The sequence below is a fragment of the Diabrotica virgifera genome, chromosome 8, assembly GCF_917563875.1.
Source record: "Diabrotica virgifera virgifera chromosome 8, PGI_DIABVI_V3a".
NCBI classification, from domain to species: domain Eukaryota; kingdom Metazoa; phylum Arthropoda; class Insecta; order Coleoptera; family Chrysomelidae; genus Diabrotica; species Diabrotica virgifera.
In genome coordinates this window covers 209,683,353-209,711,225 of record NC_065450.1, presented here as the reverse complement: position 1 = coordinate 209,711,225, position 27,873 = coordinate 209,683,353, and the positions used below count along the sequence as shown (strand labels likewise).

General features: G+C 33.3%; 1 protein-coding gene across 3 annotated transcripts in view; it reads left to right on the top strand.

Moving 5' to 3' along the window:
- Positions 1–27,873, top strand: part of LOC114328994 (probable cytochrome P450 4aa1) — a 150,435-nt gene that overhangs the window by 48,471 nt on the left and 74,091 nt on the right. The window contains exon 1 of one of the 3 annotated variants that reach the window (XM_028277999.2): positions 22,027–22,161. The exons of the other annotated variants lie outside the window; for them this stretch is intronic. The gene's annotated coding sequence lies outside the window, so the exon portion shown is untranslated. Of the gene's footprint in view, positions 1–22,026; positions 22,162–27,873 lie in introns of those variants that run through there. 3 annotated transcript variants of the gene reach the window in all.

Genomic DNA, 27,873 nt, shown 5'->3' with positions numbered 1-27,873 from the left:
GAACATTAGATGAAGATTTGTAGAAAGTTTGTTCGTAATCAGATTATGTAAATTAAAGCATTGCCTACTAATAGGTAACTACATTAGTTTTTTTTACATTTTCCAAATAGATAGGTATGAAGATAATTTTTTATTGGAATACAACTGAAACATTTAGAATTACGTACCTGTGGCTTTTCAAAACTATTTAAAAAGTCCCTATAATTATAAATTTGATTTCATTTCTGTCCTCACAACAATAAAAACTAATATATACAATATTTTTGTTTACTGATAACCTCCATATTGAACAATTATTGACAGATCATTTCAACACCCAATCAGAGCCCGTATAACGACTAATACCATACTGTCGGTGTGCGCATGCGCACAGATTAATAAAATTTCACCCTTAATGAAATCGCGCCTAAAGAAGTATAACTTCAAAAAAATAATTTTTATATTAACCTCTGCCCCCACCCCTTTGTCGGCCACGCAGCGTTCCGCCCCTGGAGATGTTACTTAGTTACGTCATGACCTACTTATTCCCAAATTTTGGTGCACTCTATCTCGATCATGAGCGTTACAAAAAAAAAAATAATAAAAACCGCGACTTTGACCCCTTATAACTACCCTCGTCCCCCACTTTGGTTTCCGTCCGTTGGGAAAAGTCATGTACACAACTAATTCAACATATCCCCGTATAGTTTTCCCATATTACTTATCACGTACAAAATCCGTTCCGACCTCTTAAACTAACAATTTTAAAAAAATTATTAACTGTGAATATAGAATGTGATATAGATCTAGTGCAGTCACTGAAGGGTTTCACCTCCGTCGCCGATTTCGTTGAACCTCCATCGATTTTCATGAAAATTGGAAAATTGGTGAGTAGTTAGGAGATATTTTAAGAAACAAAAGTGATATAGTTATCACTTACGCTTTTATCCTGTGCCTGTGTGTGAATGGCACCCCTTATCGGGGGTTAAAAATGATATTAAAAATAACTTCATAAATCGATAGAGGGACAAATTCTAAGCAAAATTTGTTCGATCAAGTTATTGAAATAAATCAATACTTTTTGGGTTATTAAAGATCAAAGATGGATTTCGAAACTGGTTTCTTAACTAGTAAACAGTGTTTCCGATTAGCTCTTAGTTTTTATCAAAATTAAGGTGGTTTTACTTGTTAGAAAATTATCAAAGTTGGTATAATAGTGTATTATATAGTGCTTAATCCGATTTTGGGATCAAACTGTAAGTTAGATCATCTTTATTACTATTTTTTAATCAACAAACAGTAAACAACGGTTATAAATACCAGTAACGAGGTAATTAAGTAGCTTAATTACTAATGAACCTGTCCAAGCACAAGGGCCGTAATCAGGCAACATAGGCCCAATATGCAGGAAATTTCAGAGGAGAGATCTTCTGAACTTCAAAATTCTCAAGATGTCATTAATCCATCCAATCAATCAAAATTATATTCAACCGCTCTGACTCAACCTAACAAAAAATTCGCAAGCAAAAACCAAGCCATTTTATTCAATTCACTTCCAAATACAAAAATTGAAGATTATTTAAATGCCATAGCAACTAAAGTCGATCCCAATAAAATTCTCGCCATTTCCAGGATTGTAAATGATCGTATTTGCGTATATTTTACTACTGAAGAAACAGTCACCGAATTTTTAAGAACAGATAATGGAACAATAGTAATCAATCAGGAACGTATCCAAGCCAGGAAGTTAGTCACACCAAGCGAAAAACTGATAATTTCTAATGTCCCCCCATCAATACCTCACAGTATTATAGAGACTCAACTACAAAATTTTGCAATTCATCAAATAACTCCATTGGATTTTCTAAGAATAGGTACAACTAACTCTTTATTTAAGCATATCTTGAGTTTCCTACGCTATACTTACATTTTTCCTAAAAATCTGGAAAATATTCCTGAGTCTATATTAATTAACTATGAACAAATCAATTATCGAATTTATTTTTCACTTGAAAAACAGTCTTGTTACATTTGTAAAGAACAAGGTCATCTAGCCTCTCAGTGCAAAAAAAATACAAACACTCAAACATCTATCGAAAATTCATCACCTACTGCTCAACCAAATTATATCCAAAATTGCCACCCTATCATAACAGATGCTCAGCCAACTATCCATCCTTCACAATCTTCGCAACAATCCACCAGTCCACAATCAAAAGAAACAACCAATACTTCTCTATTTGATTCAAATCCCATTCAAACACCTATCCAGCCAGATAATGTTGAAATGAATAATCACAGCCAAAACCAACCTCCTACACCCTCTGACACTCAATCGTCTAAACGAGCGGTGTCAGAAATAACGTCTCCTTCAACATCAGTAGACCAGAACCCATTTAAAGAACCTCTGCGTAAATCTAAGAAAGCAAAAACTATTCCTGAAGATAATAAGACTTTAGCAGAAGATCTTATTAAATGCACTAGTTCTTTTTTCCAAGATAATTCTGACAACGGATATTTAACCCAGGAAGAACTAATTGATTTCTTTGAAAATGCATACGGCTCTGCAGATCCTCTCAGCATTGCAAAAACGTATACAGAAGATATCGAAGGACTACTCAATTTTTTAACTAAAATCCATCCAGCATTAACTCCCAAGTATCTGAAAAGTCGCTGTACAAGATTAAAAACTAAGATTAATAAACAGCTATTATTATCCGCTTTCTCTACTGATCACAGTGAATACAGCAGCGACCCCTCTGCTGAAATTTAATACAACATTCAACTGTATACTGCAATGGAACCTAAATGGGTATTACACCCATTTAGAAGAACTTAAATTAATTATAGCTAAGTTTAAACCATCTGTAATATGCCTACAAGAAACCCACTTCAAAGAAGATAACTGTCATAATTTAAGAAACTATACTCCGTATTATAAGAACAGAATAACTGCTAGCCATGCTAGTGGGGGAGTAGTAATATATGTCCATAACTCATTTAATACCGAAGTAATACGTTTAAGAACTGAGTTGGAGGCAACAGCAGTATCTATAAAAGGCCCCCACAAAGTCAATATATGTAATATTTATTTTCCTCCGAACTTAGACCCGTCCATAAAAGAAATAACTGAACTCTTCAATCAAATTCCAGAACCGCGTATTATATTAGGCGATTTTAATGCCCACAATATACTTTGGGGAGGTAAAAAAACAGATTCCTTGGGACGTAAAATCGAACAAATTGTTACAGATTCTAATATGAATATCCTTAACGATGGAAGAATCACAAGGTTCAATATTTCCACCGGCAATGGATCCCCAATAGATTTATCCCTCTGTGACCCTGTCTTACAACCAACTCTGTCGTGGGATGTGACATCCCATTTGCATGGAAGCGATCATTTTCCTATCCTAATTACGAACAATAACCATATCTCCTCATCAATTCCATCCAATAAATGGTGTCTGAAAAATGCAGATTGGTCTCTATATTCCTCTTTAATTTCACAAAAAATTTCTCAGTTGGTTCAGCCCTTTGATACAGACATTGATATTAACTCCAAAGTACTCCATCTCGTAGAGTTTTTAACGTCAATAGCTCACGAGTCCATAGGTTATTCAAAATTTCCAAAAAAACGTGCTCCAGTCCCGTGGTGGAATTCCCACTGCGAAGCAGCAATTAAAGATTCAAAAAAGGCGTTTTATAAATTAAGAAGGCACCCAACTTTAAATAACCAGCTAGAATTCAAAAGATTAAGGGCGTATTGTAGATACACCTTAAAGAAGAGTAAGAGAGAAGCCTGGAAAAATTATGTATCATCTTTAAATTCATCTACCCCGACTTCTGAGGTTTGGCAAATGATAAGCAGAATGTACGGGAAAAAATCATTTAACACCATTCATTACCTAGAACATCATAACCATATTTATTCAACTAAGCAAGAAATAGCCTCCGTACTAGCAAACGTATACCAACAACATAGCAGTGACGAAAATCTATCTACAAGTTTCCTAGCCCATAAAAATAAATTTAATAATGCATGTATAAATCTTGATGACCACAATAATTTACCTCTAAATGCCATATTTACGATGGATGAACTGTTAGAAACTTTAAACAAAGTTAAAGACACTAGCCCAAGGCCTGACAACATCCCTACGACATTTTTAAAAGCTATGCCAACGGAAGGAAAACAATATCTTTTGGATCTTTATAATTTCATTTGGACAAATAATGTTTTCCCCATTGACTGGTACGATTCCATTATTGTACCAGTTCTTAAACAGGGCAAGAATAAATCGGACCCAGAGTCTTACCGACCAATCTCCCTAACATCTAATATGTGCAAAGTACTTGAAAAAATGGCAAGCAACCGACTAATGTGGTACCTAGAAGATCGACAGCTACTTAGCCCTATACAAAGTGGATTTAGAAAGTCCAGATCTACATTAGACAACATAGTGGATATTGAATCTGTAATTCATGAGTCATTTGGATGTGGTCAAGAATGTCTGGCTGTATTTTTTGATATAACGCGTGCATATGATACAATCTGGAGATCAGTTATCATAAGAATCCTGTCAAGTTGGTCGATTAAAGGAAATATTATCAAGTTTATTAATAATTTTTTATATAGGCGAAACTTCAAAGTTCGAATAGACAACTTTCTTTCAGACTCTAAAATCCAATTAAACGGTATTCCTCAAGGGTCTACTCTTAGTGTTGCACTTTTCCTTATTGCCATCAATGACATCGCTAAGTCACTTAGCCCATTAGTCAAAGCCCGTCTATTTGCTGATGATCTTGTTATATTCTGTCGTGGTAAAAATATATCAACAATGACGACCCACATACAGCAAGCCATTTACAAACTAGAGAATTGGTCGAATACTACTGGCCTAGAATTTTCACCCACTAAAACGAAAGCAATGATCTTCAGTAAAACTCCAAAGAAACAAGTAAATCCACCGAAACTCTTCCTAAAAAATTTACCAATAAAGTATTCAGAATCGATCAACTTCTTGGGAGTAAAACTGGATAGCCGACTATCTTGGCAAGACCACATCCACTCTCTCCGTCTGTCAGTTCAAAACGGCCTTAACTTAATGAAAAGTATCTCTCATAAACAATGGGGTGCCGATTTCCAAACTCTTATGACTGTATACAAAACCCTAATTCGTTCAAAACTAGATTATGCTGCTGTTGCCTACAACTCAGCCAAAGGTTCACTATTGAAAGTGCTAGACACAGTTCATAATTCAGCAATTAGAATTGCACTGGGAGCACACTACACAAGCTCAGTTGAGTGTATGTATGTTGAATCAGGCGAACCATCCCTTCAACTCAGGAGAGAATACCTTAGCCTCATGTATGCCTTAAGAGTATCAACTAACCCACATGTACCTGTTTATAAAAACACATTTACAGATAGATTTCCATCGACATTTAATTGTGGGAAAAGATTAGATCCTCCGTTTTATCATCGAGTGAGAGCAACGTTACAGAGCTTAGACACAATAATTCCACACACTTACAATACTTTTAAAGTCAGCCAACACATATTACCATGGACAATTGCTCTTCCTGCTTGTAATACAAACCTATCTGCATTCAAGAAAGGTGACACACCAGCAAAAATCTTCAATCAGAGATTATTAGAGATATTAAATGGTTTTAATGATCATATCCATATTTATACCGATGCATCCAGATCTGCAAATGGAGTAGGAGCGGCTTTCACAACAGATAACTATAACAGTTTCTACCAGCTCCCTCCCCAAACCTCCATATTCTCAGCTGAACTCTTTGCTATCCTCCAGTCATTAAAGTTTGTTAACACACATGACATCAAATTCTCAATAATCATTAGCGATTCCCTAAGTGCATTAACGGCCTTGAGGCGGGTATACCCCAAACATCCTATCCTCCTCTTAATTAAGGCGGAACTCTTGATATGCCAACAAAATCAAAGATTAGTTCAGTTCCTCTGGGTACCATCACATTGCGAGATAAGTGGAAATGATAAAGCTGACACATTAGCAAAAAATGCGAGTGAGAATCCCTTAACAGACATCATAACTACTTGCGTTCATACTGATCTAAAGCAATATTTTAAAAACAAGATCATGACAAAATGGCAAACAAACTGGAACGAATCAAACTCTACATTAAGAACAATCAAACAAAGTATATCACCGTCGAAACATCCTACAAAGAGAAGAGACCAAGTGCTCATGTCCAGATTGCGACTTGGTCATACGAAGATCACCCACGACTTTTTATTAAAGAAGGAAGCCCCTCCGATGTGTTATGTGTGTGATAGTGAACTAACAGTGCAACATATAATAATAGACTGTCCCCTCTACGTTATAGAACGGCAACATCAACAGTTACCAACTACAATTAAAGATTGTTTAAGTGAAAGTAATTCATGTAAGACTCTTAATTTTTTACGTACTATAGGACTCATTAACCAAATTTAATATACCTAAATTTTGTAATTTGATGTAAATACAGTTCATTGCTAATAACCCTTGTGGTTGAAGCAAATTGTAAATAAAAAAAAAAAAAAAAGATCAAAGATTTTAATTTTTCGTGAGAAAAATGCACGTTTTAAAGCGATTTCTCAAAAACTAAGTGTTTACAAAAAGTTATTATTACCAAAATTGAAGCTAATAAAAAATGAAATAAATTCCTTACTTGAAAAACCCTTTAATATTATTTAAAAGTGAGTTATATGTTTCATCGGTCTTCTTTTTGTCTTAAATTGTGTCCGACAAATCTACATTTCAATTTTGCAAGATCTTGTCTAACATCCCTAACTGTATGACTGTAGCGATAGGCAGAGAAGAATGGAAAAGAATTGGGGATGCCTGTGTCCAAAGATGGACAGAAGAAGGCTAATTAGATAGATAGATAGAGTTATATGTAATTAAATGTATATTTTTCAAGCTTAAAGAATGGGAAAATGATGTATTTTATAACATATAGATTACTTAATAAACACTTGTCAAAGTAGTCAGGAAGACCTATCAAATAAGCTCTAGAAGAAGTTGATATAGTCGGTTCGCTAAACTCAACGCAAACACAACTGGCTAGTGATTTTAGTCGGTAATTTTTTTGTTTTTGGCCAATTTCACCAAAATTGGCAAAATTGTTATTATAAAAAATTAAAAATTAAAAATTTGGTAATTTTTTTTGCCAATTTCTGCAAAATTACTTCTAGCCATTTGTATCTGAGTTTAGCGAACCGACTATAGCATCAAAATTAAGCAAGTTGTGATGAAAATAAAAGGACCATTCAACGCTTTCAAATTTTTTAGGAGAAAGTGAAAAGTAAAACATACATTTCCAGAAAAATTAAAATTTTCGTTAATTTTCTTTTCTTTTGATAATATCTCAAAAAATACTCGATATACGTAAAAAATGTTACAGAACCAAATTTTAGTTTTTCCTAACAAATATTTCACTTTTTTTAATTATGTTTGTAAGATAAAAATTAACCGAAATAGAAACGTTTAAAGCCTAAATTTTACTTCGAGAATCATGTAACCGAGGCCTTTTAACCTTTTATATTTAAAAAAAATAAGTGATTGAAAATAAAATAATAAATTTACCACGATTATATAGCACTTGAAATTATATTTTAAATGGTTTTTGAATGAATCTGATATCATAAAATTTAACGGAATTATTTTAACAAAAACATTTTTTTGGAAACATTTTTGGAGCATAAATTTTGATGCTATCAATTTCTTCTGGAGCTCATTTGATAGGTATTTCTAAGTACTTTTGATAAGTCTTTAGTAAGTATATATTATAAAATGCATTGTTTTCCCGTTATTTAAGCATGAGTAATTAGATTTGAGTACCCGCCGAAAAAAATTATACATGTAATTAGGTATTATTTTCTCATGATCATCTTTCAGTGCGTCACAGTTTTTCGATTTCTTTCTAACGCATTAAATTGTATGTGACAGAAAAAACGTACGTCGCTGATTACAGACATTTACAACATTTATTCTAGTTATTCCAGTTGTCGATAGATAGCGCCATAATAAAAAAAAATAATTTTTTTTAATTAGATAATAATATTACAAATATAATCTGTATAATTTATAAGACTATACAAATCAAATAAAATACCATTTTATAAATGCAAGAAACACATTTGATTTGTTTTTATTCCAAATTGAAAATAAAATATGACAACTGTCAGATTTAACTAAAATGTCATGTTAGAATAAATTTCATAAATGTGTATTATCACGGACTTACCCTTTTTCCTATCATTTGTTACGCACTGAAAAATGCTCATGAAAAGGACAATACCTATAACTCACTTTAAATTAATAATAATATATGTTTTCTTCAACCATGTTAAAAATGCAATTTTTAGCACTCCATACGAGCGTTAAAAATGCTACTTTAAGGCATTAGTGCTTTAATAGTTATTTATGATATAAGTGTTAAAAGTACACATTTAAGGCACGCATGTGAAAGTTTGCAGAATGAGCGACAGCGAGTTTTGAAATTTACATGAGTGCCTTAAAAATGTACTTTTTAACACGCATATCATACAATATTCTTTTTACAAACGTAATTACAAGACAATATCTACAAAAACTTTTACTTGAACTTGACTGACATTCCATTTTTATATTTTTTTGACATTACATCAAAATTGCCTATACGGTCAATACGAACTGCAGTGCCTTAACAATTTTAAAGCACTAGTGCTCGTATGGAGTGCTAAAAATTGTATTTTTAACACGGTTGTAGAAAAAATATTTTTAAGGCACTGCAGTTCGTATTGACCGTATAGACAATTTTGATGTAATGTCAAAAAAATATAAAAATGGAATGTTAGTCAAGTTCAAGTAAAAGTTTTTGTAGATATTGTCCTGTATTTACGTTTGTAGAAAAAATATTGTATGATATGCGTGTTAAAAAGTACATTTTTAAGGCACTCATGTGAATTGCAAAACTCGCTATCGCTCATTCTGCAAAGTTTCACATGTGTGCCTTAAACGTGTACTTTTAACACTTATCATAAATAACTATTAAAAGTAAAAAATTATTTCAGTCTTTTATTATCTTCAATTTTGGTAATAATAACTTTTTTGTAAAAACTTATAGGTTTTGAATTATTTATGAAAAGCCGCTTTAACATCCATGGAAGTTCAACGAAATTGGAGGTAACAGCTCAAATTCATCTTCAGTGACTGCACTAATAAGACATAAATTATTATGCTCTCCTGTATGTCAAACCTTTATTAAACATTTCCATGTAGCGTATATGTATTACATAATGGTCATGTAGTAAGAACTTCCAAAAATTTTCCTTTAATTAAAGATTCAATAATGAAAGAACATAAATATATCAAATTAATGTTTAAATATTACTTAATATGTATTTCAATCATTCACTCTGATCTTAAAATCTGGGTCACACTGAACAGAATACGAACAAACTGTGGAAGGTGCTCCGATTCACTTTTCAGATGGAAAAATACCGTCACCAAATTGCGATTGCGGTGTTGAAAACATTAACAAAACTTTTTTTGCTATTTAGTTATTTTTTCGTCGCAGCTAAACTCATTGTAAAATTTTTTATACGTTTTATCCGTTTATTTTTCAATTCCGGTATAATACTCCACTATTCTGCTGCTTTTGCTTAAGTTTCGGAAAACGAATTTCTCATTTCTCGAAAATTATCACAAGGTTTTTTCAAAAAGTAGATGGGGCGTTAACTCTGCCTTTTCAGATTGCAAAAGTTTTGATGTTAGATTAATAAAGTTACGTATTTTAGATTGAATAGTAATGTTAACGACAAATTCAAAATTATTGATATGCTCTAATAATGCATTAGCTTCTAATTTTTCATCGTTTTTTAGATAGCAATGAAATTTTCGTTAAAGATTTCTTTACTTGTCGGAAAGCTCGACGCAAAGCCATAACAGCATCATGTCTGAATGAATCCAAAATAATAATAGTAAGGGAAAGTGGGGGAATGGTGCGCACTTAAGGAGAAATCGATTCTGTTGTAAACTCTTTCAATCTATCATAACATCCAGTACGTTAGAGTAAGCCCTAACTATTCTACTTTGCAAATATAAAATAAGTTTTAGAGAAATACAAAGTGCAAAAGCATAATATTAAAAAAAGGAAAGAAGTGCATTTGCGCACGATTCCCCACCCATGAGGGTAATCATGCGCACAGGTTGGGAAAGGGTGCACACTAAATTAATGTTAAAGAAAAAACATTAATTTAAAATTAATGTTATAAAAACACTTCTTTCAAAAGTATAAAAATATTATGAAGAAATAAGAATTGTATGGTATACTTAAATGTCATATTTTTAACGTAAACAAAAGTTGCATTTATAATTTTCTGGGGTATTTACAGCTGTACATTCTGCGTGATTCCTCAAGGCACATAACACACATGTATATCATAATCCTTTTTTTCCCTCTTTCCCCACAAATAGAGCATGTCTCGTTACGTGCAGCTGGTTTTTCTAATGGTGGTAGAATGAAGCTTCATTCAACATCATCTAATTCGTCTTCATCGATAATATTTGACAAATAACCGTCTGTTACATCAGACGACTCAGGTGTTAGCTATTTCTGCACTGTCTTCTTTTTTTGTTGGCCCTTTTTTGTTTTTTTTTCTTTTCTAGGTCTGGTTCGTGGCATCTGGCAATAAAAATGGTAATTTTTGTATTTACCATTTCATTGTTTGCCCTAAATACTAATCATCATCACAAACGGAAAACTACTGAACCATATCAACCAACAGATGCACCAAAATACACGTTAAACAACATGATTTAAATCAATAATAAGTCCAAAGCAACTGAATAAAGCCTAAGGACTTACCGTCCTATTTTTTGGAGCAGAAAGACTAGAAGAATTCTTGCAATTTTCAACAATCGGATCTGACTTAGTCCACGTACAATTGTCGACTGAAGATAATGGCGTAAACTTTTCATGAGATCGGTTGAAAGGTGTAGGACTGGTTGAGTTCGTAAAATCTTCCACGGAATTTGAAATACAATGCAGCGCACGATTACCCGCCGCGCACCATTCCCCCACTTTCCCTTACATAGTACATCCCATCTTTTAATACTTACACTAAAAAAACATAATCTTTTAATTACCTATATCCTAAAAAAAACCAACTCCTGTACACTAGCAAAGTATCATTCAGCACTAGTTTCAGATTATGGGACGCGCAAAGAAACATTGGAAGCTGTTTTTTCAATGTGAGTTACGCGCCTTTGTACGCCTGAATATACACCACTTATAACGCTTGCCCCATCATACTCGTTTTCTCTGCAGTTGTGTACGGAAAGGTGCTTTGATTGTATAAATTTTAAAATTTAATTTAGTTTCTGCACTTTCTAATAGGCGAATAAATCCTAAAAAACTTTCAATAACTTCTGCTTTGAAATTATTTGGAAGGTAAATTATTTTTACATACCGGAAAATAAAACTAAGCTGATCGTGTTTTGAAACATCTTGAGTGATATCAAAAATTAGTGAATAAAAACAGATTTCTTAATTAAATTAATCAATTTTTTTCAGTTTCTTGAGCTAAAAAATTTATAACATCGTTTTGTATTTGGGGGCTCAAGTAATTTGTTTTATTTTAAGTTATTGTTTTTATCGATTAATTTAGCTAAAACAGGATCATATTTAGCTAGTAAAAGAACCACCGACAAAAAATTACCATGTCCAATAAATGCTAAATTGTACCCGGAAATAGTAACAGTTATAGTAATAGTACCCAATTTAAAGAAAGTAGAAGTATGAAGCTTGAAGGCTTTAAGGGGTCCCTCTTAACGTCGGCCCCCCCCGCATTGCGAGCCCTGCGGGCCTGTCAGCTACGCCACTGCATGGCGTTAGCTACACTCCCTAGGAATTGTAATGCATAATAAATAAATGAAAATTAATGAATAAACTTAATGCAGAAAAATATATTGAATATATCAAGTAAGTCAATGGACAAGTATTTATGTAGTAAGAAAATCATAATTGACAATGAATCTGTCGCGACTGTAAATGTTTGTTCACGGTGAATATAGTTTCCAATTAAGAAACTGGTATGACACATGAGGTAATACATAAATGAAGATTTGGTCAAATATTTATATAATTCAATTTGATGTAGCATTTTTCGGTGATACGCTGTTTAAAAATAACAGAAAAGGTGCAAATAAAATTAACATAATCTGATCATCGTAAATATTGAATGTAATGAGTATGATTACAATAATTTATTTTTTATTGTTAATTGGCAAAAGTGTGAAATAGCTAATTTGTTAATGAGTATTCGCACGGCAAACTTTTTTTGTTCGCGGTGTGCAAGTACTTGGTGGGGATACGAGAAACGATCGTGCGCGAATAGCGGAAAAATATTGCAACTCTCTTAAATAATTCATATTGTCAATTGAAATTGTCAAATTGACGTATATTTCATTTTGTTAAAACGAATATTTTTGTACGTTTTAACGTAGGTAAGATAAATAAAAAAAATTAACATCATCTCTGTAAGGGACGATCTACAATTATTTTCTATTTATAATTGAATATTTTCTTATTCTTCTTCCTCTTCCTTCTTCTTCTTTCAATATCTACCTTCATCAATGTATATATTGTCGTTTTACCTTTTTCGGGGTCGGTATATAGTTCTCCGTTATGTATAATTTATCTCGAGCAATTCTCACCATTTTTTTTCCTTCCATTCTACTTATATGTCCTTTTTTTTCCAGTTTAGCACCTAACCGTTAATATCATAAATGTCTTCTTTATGATTTCACTTGTTTCCCTGACGAGAACAATATTGTCAACATTTCTGTTTTTCAAACCATCTTTTTTTTGTTTCTGGTCTGGTGTCTGCGGTGTATTTCATTATAGATCTTCTAGCATATTTGTATGTTCTTAATTTAGCCTCGATGCCAATGGTTTTTTACGCCTTATTGTATTATTTAGACAGCCAGCTATTTTGGTTGCTCCTCTGGTTGTTTCTTCTCTTACTTCTGCTTCAACGTCATCAGAGCCTGATATTTCGATGCTTAAGCTGAAGCTTTTCGTCTATTTTATCGAGTGTATAAAGGACGTAACTCTTGAGTGTCGACACTTGCTATGGTCTGTTTTTAAACCAAGAGGAGTAATTCAAATTTAACGCGCCGTATAGCTTGTTTCTAATTGGTCCAACCTTAGGCAAGTTTACTCCACGGTCATACAATTTGACACTAATGACTAGACTTAGGCAAATATGCAAATAAAAACATATGATATATGCGCATAAATCTGCAGTATTTTATACAAAACTATGCATGTTATTAGTTTATGCAAGTATTATCCGTTTTATTTACAAACATATTTAAAATATCTTCATAATTTATAGTAATTAATATTTTTTATTTATTTTGCAAACTAAGCTTAGGTATTTAACTATTTAAGTATTTTAACAAATAAATGATATTACTTCGAATTGTGCTAAAACTAAATGATTAAATGCTGTTTAAAATTTTTTAACAAAAACTTATGGCTTCTGAGTAGGTACATATTACAATATATTTTTTAAATGAAAAAACTTCTTTCTACATCAACCGATGTTACTGGGGCATTTTTCAAATTTACGGTAATCTTGGAACGGACTCACGGAAGAGTGTCCCACCTAGTACCTACTTGAACTAAGTAGGTACTTCAGAAAGGACCTGGTAACTATTTTTTCTACGAGCGTGCAAAAATGTCTACTTTCGCGCACGCATTTTAGTTTAGAAAGTTTCAATTTTCCGCACGCGTGTTACTTTTCCACACGCGTGTTACTTTTCCTCACGCGGTTTTTACTTTTCTGCACGGGTGTTAATTTAGATATGTTAATATGGCCTTAAAGTAATTATAATACATGCAATAAACTAATATTTAGATATTATTTACTAATTTATTTCAAATATATCTTATTGTGTTCCTGTTTTAATGAAATTAACGCGACAATTCGATGAAATAAAATTATTTTGACATAATATTCGAAAGTCAAATCGGTAGACAATAACAGTCGTTTTGAATCATCGTCATGGAAACCAAGATCGTCGTCATGTTAACTAATTATATTGAAAGTTTGGTTTTGACAACCTTGTCAAAGAATTAATTTGTGTATGTATTTTCATATTAATTAAATTAATTGATTAAGATTTGGTAATTTTTTAAAGACTCTTAGAAAAAATATTGTTCCTAACTCTTGCAGAAGGTCTCTTTTCCGCACTCGACTGCTTACCGAACTCCCGCTTCGCGTCGTTCGGCAAACTGCAGTCGCGTGCGGAAAATAATGACTTTCTGCACTTGTTAGGAAAATAACTATTCATTGCAATTAAAATCAGAAATCTTGAAAATATCAAGATAATACGACTGTGAAAGCACAAAGGTCCCCCAAATATGTACAGGAGATTCTTGGTTTTTGTTTGTTTATCTAAGAAAAAATACTACGAGCCTAAATCTAAGCACACAACTAAAGGTTATTGTACGAGAAAACAATGTTAAGCGAGTTTTCAGTACTTCATTGAATGCTTTTAATTTTTTAGATCCTACTTTTTCATCACAAGAAATTAAAAAAATGCCTGAGAAAATAAGAAATATATCGATTTATTGCGAACTTGCCTTGTGTCAGCACATATTAGAAAATATTCTCGTATAAAATAATATAACACACAATTATGTAGTTCTTCCAGTTTTACCACAAATTGAGCAGTAAACTTTATCCTTATCCCTATATGTAGGTTTTATCCATGTTTGAAGCAGTGTTTATTTTCGGTAGTTGAAATTGCAATTCACAATATTATTACAAAGACAGGTGTTACCGGTTCCAATTTTACAACATAATTGATTTCTAAAACTGACCATCCCAATAAAAGTTTTTACCTAGAGATATAAACTAGCAGATTTTGGAACCCTTATTCAAGGACAAAACTACAATAAGTATCTAGAGATATTGAAACAAAATTAAATATTCGGATTTCCAAGCTCTTGATTTATTTGATAAATAATATATATAATAAAATCTATACACCTAAAATTTCAAGTTATATGCACTTTATGCACACTTTTATAGAAATATGCAAAATTTGACATTTTTGCATATTTTATGCAAAATATGCAAAATATGCAATTTGCATATTTGCCTAAGTCTACTAATGACATTTATGAAATTTCGACACTATTAGCAGTTCATCAGTTAATTTATATAGGCGATTTTTTGTGTTTTCTGCGTTATTCCTTTAATTTTTAGATTTTTAGTCTATTTTTATACAAAAACAGTCGTTTTTAGAACTCTTCGACGTGTTAGTATAATATAATATGTATGGATTACCGTCGAAGGCCGATATGATCAACCAAATAAGATGTATTTGGTGATTTTTCTAGTGACTTTCTTGGGCGTGAATCTGTCTTTCTAGTTTCCTCCTCCTGGTTTAAAAACAAACCATAGTTAGCTTTGATATAGGTACTCTCACTATTCACTAATATTCCAGTATAAGAAACATTAGATATTAATACCACAGGATGCACTAAACCTGTTTGAATAATAGGTCTGGATCCCGCATAAGAAAAAAAAGTTGATTAATAGCAAGCTGAAAATTTGTTAATAGTTTAACGGTATTTAGTCGGACAAACTTTGATATATGGAAACACTGGAACAGGGGAAGCTTTAATGGTGGAACAGGTTAAAAATTTGGAACGTCAGACTACGAAAACGTCAGATGTATTTTGTCGGAGAGAACTTCCAATTGATTTGTTGCCCTTTCGTTAAGTCTCATGAAAATCAGACTGCTGTGTATCACCAACGGGTCATTTTAATGAGTGGAACACGAAGAATATGTCAAATGACAGAACTCATGTTGGTTAGTAATAGACGTCTGATTTTTGTACGAGAGTTTAATGAAAGGGTAACAAATAAATTGGAAGTTCTGTCGAACAAAATACATCTGACGTTTTCGTAGTTTGACGTTCCAAATTTTTAAGCTGTTCCACAATTAAAACTTTCCCTGTTTCAGTGTTCCAATATATCAAAGTTTGTCCGACTAGACACCCTTAAGCTATTAACCTTTAACTACACGCGCTGGCGTATTTTGTACGCCAGATATAAGAATTCTACTACAAATATATTTTAAAACTTAATTATTGACCTTGTTTATCTCTCTGGGGGGGAGGGGGGGATTCCTTGAGTCCTTTATTGTTCAACCTGACCATGGACGAAATAATAAAAAAAGTAAGAACTAAAAAAGCATACCAAATGGGAGAAAAACAACTTAACATAATTTGCTATGCGGACGATGCAATACTAATCTCTCAAAGTGAAGGTTATTTACAACGTATGCTGCACCAATTCAACATAATCGCCAGAAAATTTAACATGTCAATTTCCTCAAAAAAGACAAAATGCATGGTTATAACAGCAGATCCAATAAGATGTAAATTGGAGCTTGAAGGTCAGATAATAGAACAAGTGATGGAGTTTAAATATCTAGGCATCACACTATCTAGCTACGGAAGGCTCGAAACAGAAGTGGAAGATCAAGTGAATAGAGCAAACAGAGCCGCAGGTTGCCTGAATGACACAATATGGAGAAATAAAAATATCGGAAAAGAAATGAAAGGCAGAATTTACAAAACAGTCATCAGACCAATAATGACATACGCGGCAGAAACACGACCCGACACAGAGAGGACAAAAAGATTGCTCGAAACAGCGGAGATGAAAACCCTTCGAAAAATCGATGGTAAGACTCCATAGGACTCGAAGTACAGATATACAACGGAGATGCAAGGTGGATAACATTAATAACTGGGTAAGAAACAGAAGAAAAGACCACATAAGCCGAATGACAACAAATAGAGTAGTCAGGACAGCGAGAGACGGCTCCCCAATAGGAAGACGGTCAGTGGGAAGACCACGAAAACGATGGAACGACAACTTACTAGAGGCACATTGAAAAAACAGACAGAGTCATGTCTATACAAAAAGAAGAAGAAGAAGAAGTTTATCTCTCTAACCTATCACTGGAATGTGCTTTACAATTTAGTTTTAGTTTCGTTACAATGGGCGTTCTGGGAAGATCGTAATTTACAGTTTATTTGTTATTTCCGGTGGTGGACAATATACGCTACGATTATATTAATATAAGTAATAATATAAGTATATATTTCAATTGTTTTTTCGACATTATGACACAAAATATATTTTTCTTTATAAACAATACTTTTTCTCCTGTAAAAAATCACATTTAAAAAAATATTTTATTCGTAATTTTATTTATCATGGAATCCAGGTATTCCATGATTCCCGTTATAAATCCCAATTGGCTTACTGAGAAGGAACTCCAAATATTCATTGATGCCGACTAAGGTTTATAACAAACAACTAAGTGTATTTTTTCAAAAAAAGAGTAAACAAATCCGCTGTTTTTAAGTGTATTTTCTTGTGGCCTATAAAGTACGCCACGCGTGTAATTATGTTATAACTTTGATGCGCGGGTAGTTAAAGGTTAACAAATTTTCAGCTTGCTATTAATCAACTTTTTTTTGGTACGCGGGATGCAGACCTATAACACCTATTTCATCTACAAGGACCAGAGATACAAACAAATTGAAAGAGCACAGAGGTATTCAGCACTGTCACCCGTAATAGCAAACCAGTATTTTCGATTTTAACATTCTCGGTATGTTTTTGCTCAATTCCAAGTATTACTTGGTTGCCTATTCGATATTTAAAATCCCCCAGTATTATCATCTTCCCTCTGATATGGTCTACTACTTGTAATTCGTCATAAAATGTTTTTCTTCCTGTTTGAGGCTTGTGACTTTCTGGGCCCTATATTTCGATGTTGTTCAGGAGCTCCTTCTCCATTGTGATCTTTGTTGTTACAATCCTTTTTGATACGCATTGGCACTATTTGAACTGATTTTTTTATATGTGGTGTACTAGTACCCCTACATTTCTCTTGGCCCTGTTTCCTTTTGCTACTCCACTGTAGATTAGTATCTAGGCCTAGACTTTCTGGGCCCTATATTTCGATGTTGTTCAGGAGCTCCTTCTCCATTGTGATCTTTGTTGTTACAATCCTTTTTGATACGCATTGGCACTATTTGAACTGATTTTTTTATATGTGGTGTACTAGTACCCCTACATTTCTCTTGGCCCTGTTTTCTTTTGCTACTCCACTGTAGATTAGTATATACAGTGCACTTGAATAAGTGTTACCCGCCCCCTATTAACTTATTTATTTTTAGTTTTAGCACACAAGCAAAACGCTCGAATAGGTCGATTTTTAAAATAATCGTAACATATTATGGCATCCACGTTTCATACTTTACGCGATCCCTCTTCAGGTGACAACTTTGATTTTTTTAAATGGGAAAGTACATTATACAAAAATTTATAATACTTTAATCCTTTTTTTAATAAAGCGTAGGCGCAATTACAGTATTACCGAAGTCCCTGAGAACTTATTTAATGTTTATTTTAATAAGCTACAGAGGTGAAAAAAAAAAAGAGAAAATTGAGTATGATTTATAGTTTAAAATATATCTTTCAAAATAAATTTTTGTTGATTCTAAGGGACATTCAGCACTCAGTAATAATGTTGTCTTTCATCCTGAGTTTAAATTTTTCAAAAATACTTATTAGTTTTTTCAAAATTCCAAAAAAATTAATGCATTTAAAAAATTCGACCAAAATTTTGCGCCTACGCTCTCAAAAAGACTTAAAGTATTATACATTTTTGTAATTAGTATCTCAAAATCTTTTAAATGAGGTGTTACACGATGTACTTTCCCATTAACCCGGCACCTGCCACGTGGGGTGCTACCAGCACCCCATAACACATTTTCATCAAATATTTGGTATTTCAAATTTGTTAACCGTCCTGTGCGTCATAGTAGCTTTCAATAATATTATATAGCATAGATCTGTTTGTGTTTGAAGTGGTTATTTAGTGTCATTCTGAAATTGTAGCTCTAAATTCGAATTGGGGTGTCATCATCTGGCAGTAAATTTTTTTTATGTTTTTGATAAACAGGTCAGATTTATTTTTTTTTTATTGTAATAACTGATCTAAATTATTAGTATATTCTCTATACTCAATAAATTTTAATTTTCTTAGATATTTTACATCACTTCATTTATTATGGGTTGGTACTTGCTAATTTGCTTATAACACCTTTTTAATTTTATTTTTTAACTTTTATAATATATTAGTAGCTAATAAGTTAATAAAACATGTTTTTTTTATATTCTTGTGTAACTCAACACATTATTTTGTTTATAAACAAGTAGATCACAGAAAATTTTTAAGGGGTGCCGGGTTAAAAAAAAATCAAAGTTATGCCGATCACCTGAAGAGGAGTCGCGTAAAGTTCGAAACACTGATGATATAGTATACGATGCTTATTTTAAAAGTCGACCTGTCCGAGCGTTTTGCTTATGTGCTAAAAATAAATAAAGTTAATAGTTAAAAAGGGGGGGGGGTTGGGTAACACTTGTTCCGTATATTTACTTAAATTGTTATTTTTTTTATTCCTAGAGACCGCTCTTTCAGCACTTCGGTGATTTCTTGGCCTCTTGTGTTAAGCGATCTAATGTTGTTCTGATCTCTTCTGTAGTCGTATTCATATTCTCAGTTTGATATCGAGGCCACAGTTTTTATGCTTCTTGTATAAAGCTATATACTGTGCCGAGGCTTCACATTATTTCTTTGAGTAGTATTCGTTATTACTAGTGTGACCAACTCCAATTCAGTCGAATTCGGGACAAGGCTGAAAAAAATATCTAAAATCCGGGACTTTTCAATGAAAACCGGGCTATTTATTTAATAGAATTTAATATAATCATTTTGTTGATTATTTAACATTTTTATGTTAACAAAAATTTTTTTGATGGGATGGATTGTAATGATAATTACATTTGTGTTAGTTTTTGACATTTCGACTTCCAATCCGGAAGACGATAATTAAAATACTGAAACGGGAAAAAGTCCAGAGTTTCTGTTCTCGTAGAACTGTAATACCACGATATAAAATGCATGCGTTTTGGATGTGGTATTAGTATTACATTTTATACTATAGGAATTGTCGACTTTTTTTCGTCCCACCAATTCAATTTGATGTGAATTCTTAGAAAAATAACATACTCAAAATTTCAAAATAGAATTTTACCGAAACGTTGAAAATCCGGATGGCCCGGAAGCCTTGTCCGGGACGCCGGGACACCACTTTGTAATTCGGGCCATGTCCCGGATTTTTCGGGCTAGTTGGTCACACTAGTTATTACGATTGGTAGGTTGCTAACCATGTTAATCATTCTCCATATTGTATCTGTGCTTTTAACTGGCTGTGGTAACCGCAGAGTGCAGAGCAACATATTATTATTTATTTTACAATTTTAGAATACTCGACTGCAGCGTTTGAAATATTTTAGAAGACAACATTTTTAAGTTTATTTCAACCACTCGCATTGCATATTTTATTACACTTTATTGGCCTATTGGCACTAGGGATGCGAAAAACCTACCGGTTTAAACCTAAAACCGGTTTTTTACTTCGCAATAACCGGTTTTACCGGTTGTTTTTTTGTCCCGGTTATAACCGGTTTTTTATTTTTAAAGTAAAAACCGGTTATTAGGTTTTTACGGTGATTAGGATTAGGTTAGGTATTATTTTGGATCCCAATCATAATTATTATTCTCAAGTCATTATTCCAAACAAAACCATAATTCAAATTTTATTTTATAAAATACAGAAGCAAACTGAAAGTGCAATCTCAAATCAGCCAGAAACAATTATTAAGTTTTATTATAATATTTCCTTGAAAAGGTATTTGTAATCATAATATTTACATAAGAAGTGATCTGGTTGAATTAGACGCAAACATCATCTATTTTTCACACTTAACTCTTGGCATTGAAAGTGGATGAATGACTTTTTCTGATTACCAAAAATAATGTTCTGACTATGAATATCGAATTACTGATTACGAATATGAATCTCCAAAAATTTCGCTACCTTTTCAAAACGATACAATCATACAGGAAGTATTAAATGAGTTAAAATTCTACAAATATACAAACGTGTTATAAGTAATACATGTTCTTTCGATAGTACTAATTATGATCATATTGATATCGAGTCTAATGGAGTATCGCAAACTAAAGTGTATTGTAAATGTAATAGGTCTGGATTCCGCGTATGAAAAAAAGTTGATTAATAGCAAGCTGAAAATTTGTTAATAGCTTAAGGGTGTCTGGTCGGATAAACTTTGATATATGGGAACATTGGAACAGAGGCAGTTAACAGGTTAAACATTTGGAATGGTCAGACCACGAAAACGGCACATATATTTTGTCCGACAGAATAGACTTAAACTCTCCGAACAGAGAATAAACTCTCATGCAAAAATCAGACTGCTATTTATCACCTGTCATAATTCCTGTTATTTGACATATTCTACATGTTCCACTCACTAAAACGCCCATTTGGTGATAAATAGCAGTCTGATTTTTGCATGAGAGTTTAATCTCTGTTCGGAGGGTTTAAGTCTGTTCTGTTCCACAATTAAAACTTCCCCTGTTCTAGTGTTCCCATATATCAAAGTTTGTCCGACTAGACACTCTTAAGCTATTAACAAATTTTCAGCTTGCTATTAATCAACTTTTTTTTCATACGCGGGATCCAGACCTATAACTTTGTAACCTATTGGATTAAAATAAAACCGAAAACCGGTTTTTCCAAAAACCGGTTTTTTTGGCCGGTTATAACCGCCAGGTTAAACCGTAAGTAAAAAAAACCGGTATAACCGAAAACCGGTGTTTTGTCAAAAACCGCCATCCCTAATTGGCACTATTTAAAACAAAAACTTTCTTCTCCGGAGAAGATCCTTGTATACCACTCGAATCAATAAACAAGTATTTAGTCTATTGTTTTTCAGTGTTTTTTTAGGCCACCTTATAAACCAAATCTTAATGACCTATGTCATTAACAAAATCTGTTTAACATTAATATTTCTATTCTAGTTAAAAATTAAAAATCGTTTCTGGTTGATATTTGTGTGGATAATGCACTGACTTTGCTGTTAAATGTGAATTCAAGGTGAATTAGTTGAACCATATTTATAATTACTGAGTAAGTTTTCTCTGTATCGGATATTAATATGTATACTTATTTTAACCCAGATGCTTCTAGTTATTTCTATATTTTTTATTATCTATTCTTCTTCTTCTTAGTCGTTAACCTGATGCAGTTATCGAGGTAGCATGAAGCTATTAGCTGGGTTTTTCAATGTTCCTCCATTTCTGTCTATTTTCTGCCATTCTAGCACACTTTCGAGCGCCAATAGTAGCAAAAACATGGTCTGTGTATCGTGTGGGACATCTACTTTGATTTATTTTGTCTTCTACCTTTCTCTGGATGGTAAATCAATACACGTGTCCAAAATAGCCTATTGATATTGGTGTTGTTAGTTTTTTCTTTATATTTCGCTGGTTCAGATAGATTCAGATAGAAAATAATAATAGAGTTTGTTTGTAGCAAATAATTGTACATAATGAATCAACCCAGTTTTTCACAGAAGTTGTGTGTCACATGGACTACAACTTGTACGTGAGGGTTAGGTTTTTGATCATATTAAACATTTATTTATTTGATTCATTTGTTATTTGGGCCTCCATGTTATTCTCAGCATTCGTCTCCAGCAATACATATCAAATAACTTGGCTATCAAATTGGCTATAGCAATTTTGTTAACGGCAGCTCGGAAAAGAGATGCAGATGATCTGTTATACCATTCTCTCAGGTTTTTAAGCCATGACGTTCTTCTTCGACCTGGCCCTCTTCTTCCGTCTAACCTTGCCTTGTATTAATAAATGGAGTATATTATATCTCTCTGGGTGTCGCATAATATGGCCAAAATATTCAAGTTTTCGATTTTTAACTGTTCTGACGACTTCTGTGACTTTTCCCATCCGGTGCAAAACAACTTCGTTACGAACTCTATCCACCCAACTTATTCGTAGGATTCTTCGGTATACCCAAATTTCAAAGGCTTCCAATTTCTTGAGATGAGTATCTGTTAAAGTCCAACCTTCGACACCGTACAAAAGAGTAGAGAACACATAACATCTCACTAATCTAATTTTAAGATTCAAAGTAATGTTGTTTCCACATAAAAGTTTCTTTATCTTAAAGAATGCAGCTCTGGCCTTCTCTATACGTATTCTAATTTCTTTGCTCATGTCCCAGTTCTCATTTAGATTACAACCAAGGTAGGTGATACTGTTAGTTCTCTCTAATTGTTCACCATAAGCTGTTACTACTTCCGGTTGTATTGGCGTCTTACTGACAACCATCACCTTGGTCTTTGCGGTGTTTAGCTTGAGTCCATATTCATCACACGTTGTGGTAATCCTATTAATCAGATGTTGAAGTTCTTCATAATTGCTCGCAATTAACACCGTGTCATCCGCATATCTCAAATTATTAATATTGACGCCATTCATTTTGATACCACATTGAGCATTATCCACTGCTTTATTGAAAACAAACTCAGAATAGATGTTAAATATTAGTGGGGACAAAATGCAGCCCTGCCTTACTCCTCTTCGTATTTGAAGTTATTCAGACGTGTCCCAGCCAATCCTGATGTTTGCACGTTGATGCCAGTAAAGATTTTTGATAATGCGTAGGTCTTTATCATCAATACCCACTTTCTGAAGAATAGCAATCATTTCCGTATGTTTTACCCGATCAAAGGCCTTCTCAAAGTCAATGAAACACATATAAACCGGATGTCCGACATCTCTGCATCTCTGTACCATAACCTGAATACTAAACAGTGCTTCTCTGGTCCCAAGGTTATTGCGGAATCCAAACTGTGTATCACCAAGCTGTTCTTCTATTTTTTGGTACATCCTAGAGTGCAAAATTCGTAGAAATACCTAATGGTTCGGTAGTCACTACATCTTTTCGCGTTTGCTTTTTTAGGTATCGTCACAAAAGTCGACAGCAGCCAATCCGTTGGTATATAGCCAGTTTGATAAACTTTATTAAAAAGATGAAGGAGAGATCTTTTACCTGAATTTTCGAAGAGCTTTATTATTTCATTCGGTATTTCGTCTGGTCCCGTCGCTTTTCTGGTCTTTGCTAATTTTATTGCTTGTTCAATTTCGTCCATAGTTATGTCAGGTCCTGTAACTACTTCGTTAATTTCAAGCTCGGGCCTTTCATCATTAAACAGTTCCTCAATGTATTCTTTCCATCTGTCTATTTTATCCAAATCAGTGATAATCAGTTTTCCGTCTCTATCAACGATATTATTTGCATGTTTTTTGTTCTGACCGGTGAGTTCTTTTATTTTTTTATACATATTAAATGAATCATGTTTTCTCTGCAACTCTTCAATTTCTAAACATTTTTTTCAAAGTATGTTTCTTTTGCCGCTCGTATTTTAGTCCTTATCTCTTTGTTACTGCGTTTATACATTTCAATGTTTTGATTCTTAAATTTGCGTCTTTTTTCTATCAAATTAAAAATCTCATCGTTCATCCACTGTTGCTTCTTTTGATTTTTCTCTTTGAAGTTTGGAGTTGAGTTGCTTATAATCGTTTTGATTTGGTTCCAATGATCCTCGATGGATTCTTGTTGTTCGCTATTCTCAAAATTGCTTTCTAAATTGTTTGAAATCCCCTGACTCTTGTGTCTAATAAAATCGGTATCCAGTTTGTTAGAGGATCGTTGTTGTTTTATCCGTTTAAGTTTTAATTTTATTTCGGCTAACAATATATTGTGATCAGATGGCACATCGGCGCCAGGATAGGTTTTTACAGACTTTACTGCATTTCTGTAACTCTCACTGATGGTTATGTAGTCAATTTGGTTTCTTACAATATTGTTGGGGGTATCTGCTGGAGATATATAAGAAACTATACTCTTTATCAATCTCATGTTTGTATCGATAGTTATTTCATTGCCCTTCTAAATTTTTGTTAATTTTGCCATAGAGCTGACTAGTGCTTTATATCTTCAGTATATCCCCCCTTGTTAGTTATTAAAGAGCCAAGATACAAAAATTTATCTACAGTAGCAATATTTCGTTAGATGATTGTTGTTGTTGTTGTTGTTAGCTCTGTCAATTATCATGATTCTCGTTTTGTCTCTGTTTATTTTAAGACCCTTCTTAAGCTTAATTCTTCAATCCGTTGTAGCAGGTGAATCAGTTCAACCTCGGAACTAGCGAGGATGGTTGTATCATCTGCATATCTTAAGTTGCAAATTTTACCACCGATAGCGACGCCACCGTTCGTCTTCAGTACCTTTCCGCATTATCCATTTACCATTTATTTTGAATATAATTGGGCTTAGTATGCAGCCTTGCCTCACGCCCTTACTTTACTTACTTTACTCCTCTTGGTTCCATTTGAAATACAAGACCTCTACAGTCTCCCTCTATTCATCTCTGTTTTTGACTAGGGTTTTCACTTCTTTTCATGTTAACTTGATGTCTTCTAGCTCTTTGGTAATATTTCTTTCCCAAGATGTCATTGGTCTGCCTTGCTTTCTTTTTCCAGTTGGTTGGTAATCCTATTTGGTTATATCATCTTCATTTTTCCTTAATGAGTGTCCAATAAACTGCCATTTGCGTCTATTTATCGTTTTGGCTATCGGCTCTTGATTAGTTTTTCTCCAAAATTCCTTGTTACTTATCCGATTTGGCCAATATATTTTCAATATTCTTCTGAGACATCTATTTACAAACTTTTTCTCTAATTTCCAAGTTTCTCCTGCATATGGCAAAATGCTCTTTACATTTGTATTAAATTATTGATTGTTAATTTATTGGACTCACATGCTTTCTCCAGAACTTTTGGCTAGTTCCCCATTTATTCTAACTTTGACATACTTGTTATTGTATAGGCTTTTAATTAGCAATATCGGATGCTTTTTCTGATTATGATTATATCTATTAATTTTAATTAATTGCAGTGACTACATATTAAAGCATCTTCTGCGTCATGGAACACGTTTGATTTACAAAAAATATTGTGTGATTCTTGGAAGATTCGGAACCAGAATATTTGTCTTCGGCTTGGGACTCTTCTTCTTCTTCTTCTTCTTCTTCTTCTTCTTCTTCTTCTTCTTCCTCTCGCGATCCTTTTTTTGTTTATGGTGATACCGTTTGTCGTATCACATGTATGTACTTTCGATGGTTGTGGTCTCGGAAACATCTAAAATAAACCATGGATAACTGAAAAAACAAAATATTATGCGTTACAGGCCTTGTAAAACCCAGACTTCTAAGGGCTTGATTATTTTTCTCCATTTTTTTCGGTACCTTGCTTTTTCTCTTCAATCACTCACTCCTATTTCGGGCAACTCTTGTTTTACTGCTTTTAACCATTTCTTCTTTGGACGTCCCCCACTTTGGACTTTTCCCCCATTGCTCTCTCCTTCAGTATTGATACTTCATACATCAACGTATGTCTGATTACTGTCACGTATACTCTCAGTTTAGCTGTTCTTGACAAATTTTTTCCTCCAGTATTTAATTTAGTGATCCTACCGCTCAGCTCTCCTTCACTAATCTTTTGTCTATCTCTTTTTCTTCTTCTTTTGCTTTATCGTGTTTTTTATGGTTACTCCTAAGTATTCAAATTCGTTTATTTTTCAAAATTATAGACAGCCTTCGCTCCTCTCATTTTTATATATTACATTTTTGTTTAGTTTATTGTTAGTTCTTCTTCTCAAAATTTCTGGAAACTTTTTTCTATGCTTTTTTCGTTCTTGCTAGTATGTTCACATCATTCCTGTACGTTATGTACTGTTCCTTGCATCATATTCTGTTTGTGCTCATCTTTGATCTTCTTCGATTTGTTCTGAATAAATTATTTGATAGCAGATCCTTTGTTTTAAACCTCTATTCACTGCGAACTACCTTAAAAGCCTTTCTTCCATAGTTACCATATTTTTCTTGTTCCTAAGTGTCATTCTCACTAGCCTATAAGCGTTACTGACATCTCTAATATTCTCATGGCCTCATAGAGTACAGCATCCTTCGGTTTATGGTGTTGTATGCCTGTTTAAAATCGATAAATAACATAATAGATATGACATTTTAAGTTTTGTTTACTATTTTTTATTGGGAATAAGCCACAAATAGTTGAAATTAAGTTTTGTTTGTAGCAACTATTTTGAATTAAAAATACTAGAAATAGAATAATATTGTAGAATAATTTATCTTTCAAATGCAGCTAATTACTTTATCCAGATTTAGCCATACGGCTCACACTCCCTCTAAGGGGAAAATTGACTCATCCCAGATACCTACGGTATCAAAAGGATTGAGCTCTGGTGGGACTCCTTCCGTGTTATCCAGCCCTAAGTGACTTGGTATGCTAAAGTTTCTCCCAGAAATTTTCGTACGCATCTGGCCGTCGCAAGTAGTACAGCTTTCTGCATGGTCTTATAAAAGTGTTCATTTAGACCCAGCTTTTTTATGCTTTCGAGGAGGGTCTTCGGAATGACTCCAGTAGTAGACATAATAATCGGTATCGTCTAGGTACTTTGCATTCTCCATTGCCTTCGTATTTGAATTTCCAGATCTCTGTAGTTGGCGATCTTTTCAGTAAATTTACTACGTAGATTATTGCTGTTAGGTATCGCCACATCAATTAGTGTTGTCTGTCTTGTTAATTTATTAACTAGTACGAGATCTGGTCTATTATGTGCCACTGTTTGGTCTGTGAGCACAGTGCGGTCCCAGTATAGCTTGTAGTTGCCATCCTCAAGCATACTCTCAGGGACGTATTGATAATACGGGAGATGGTCCGTTTGGAGAAGTCC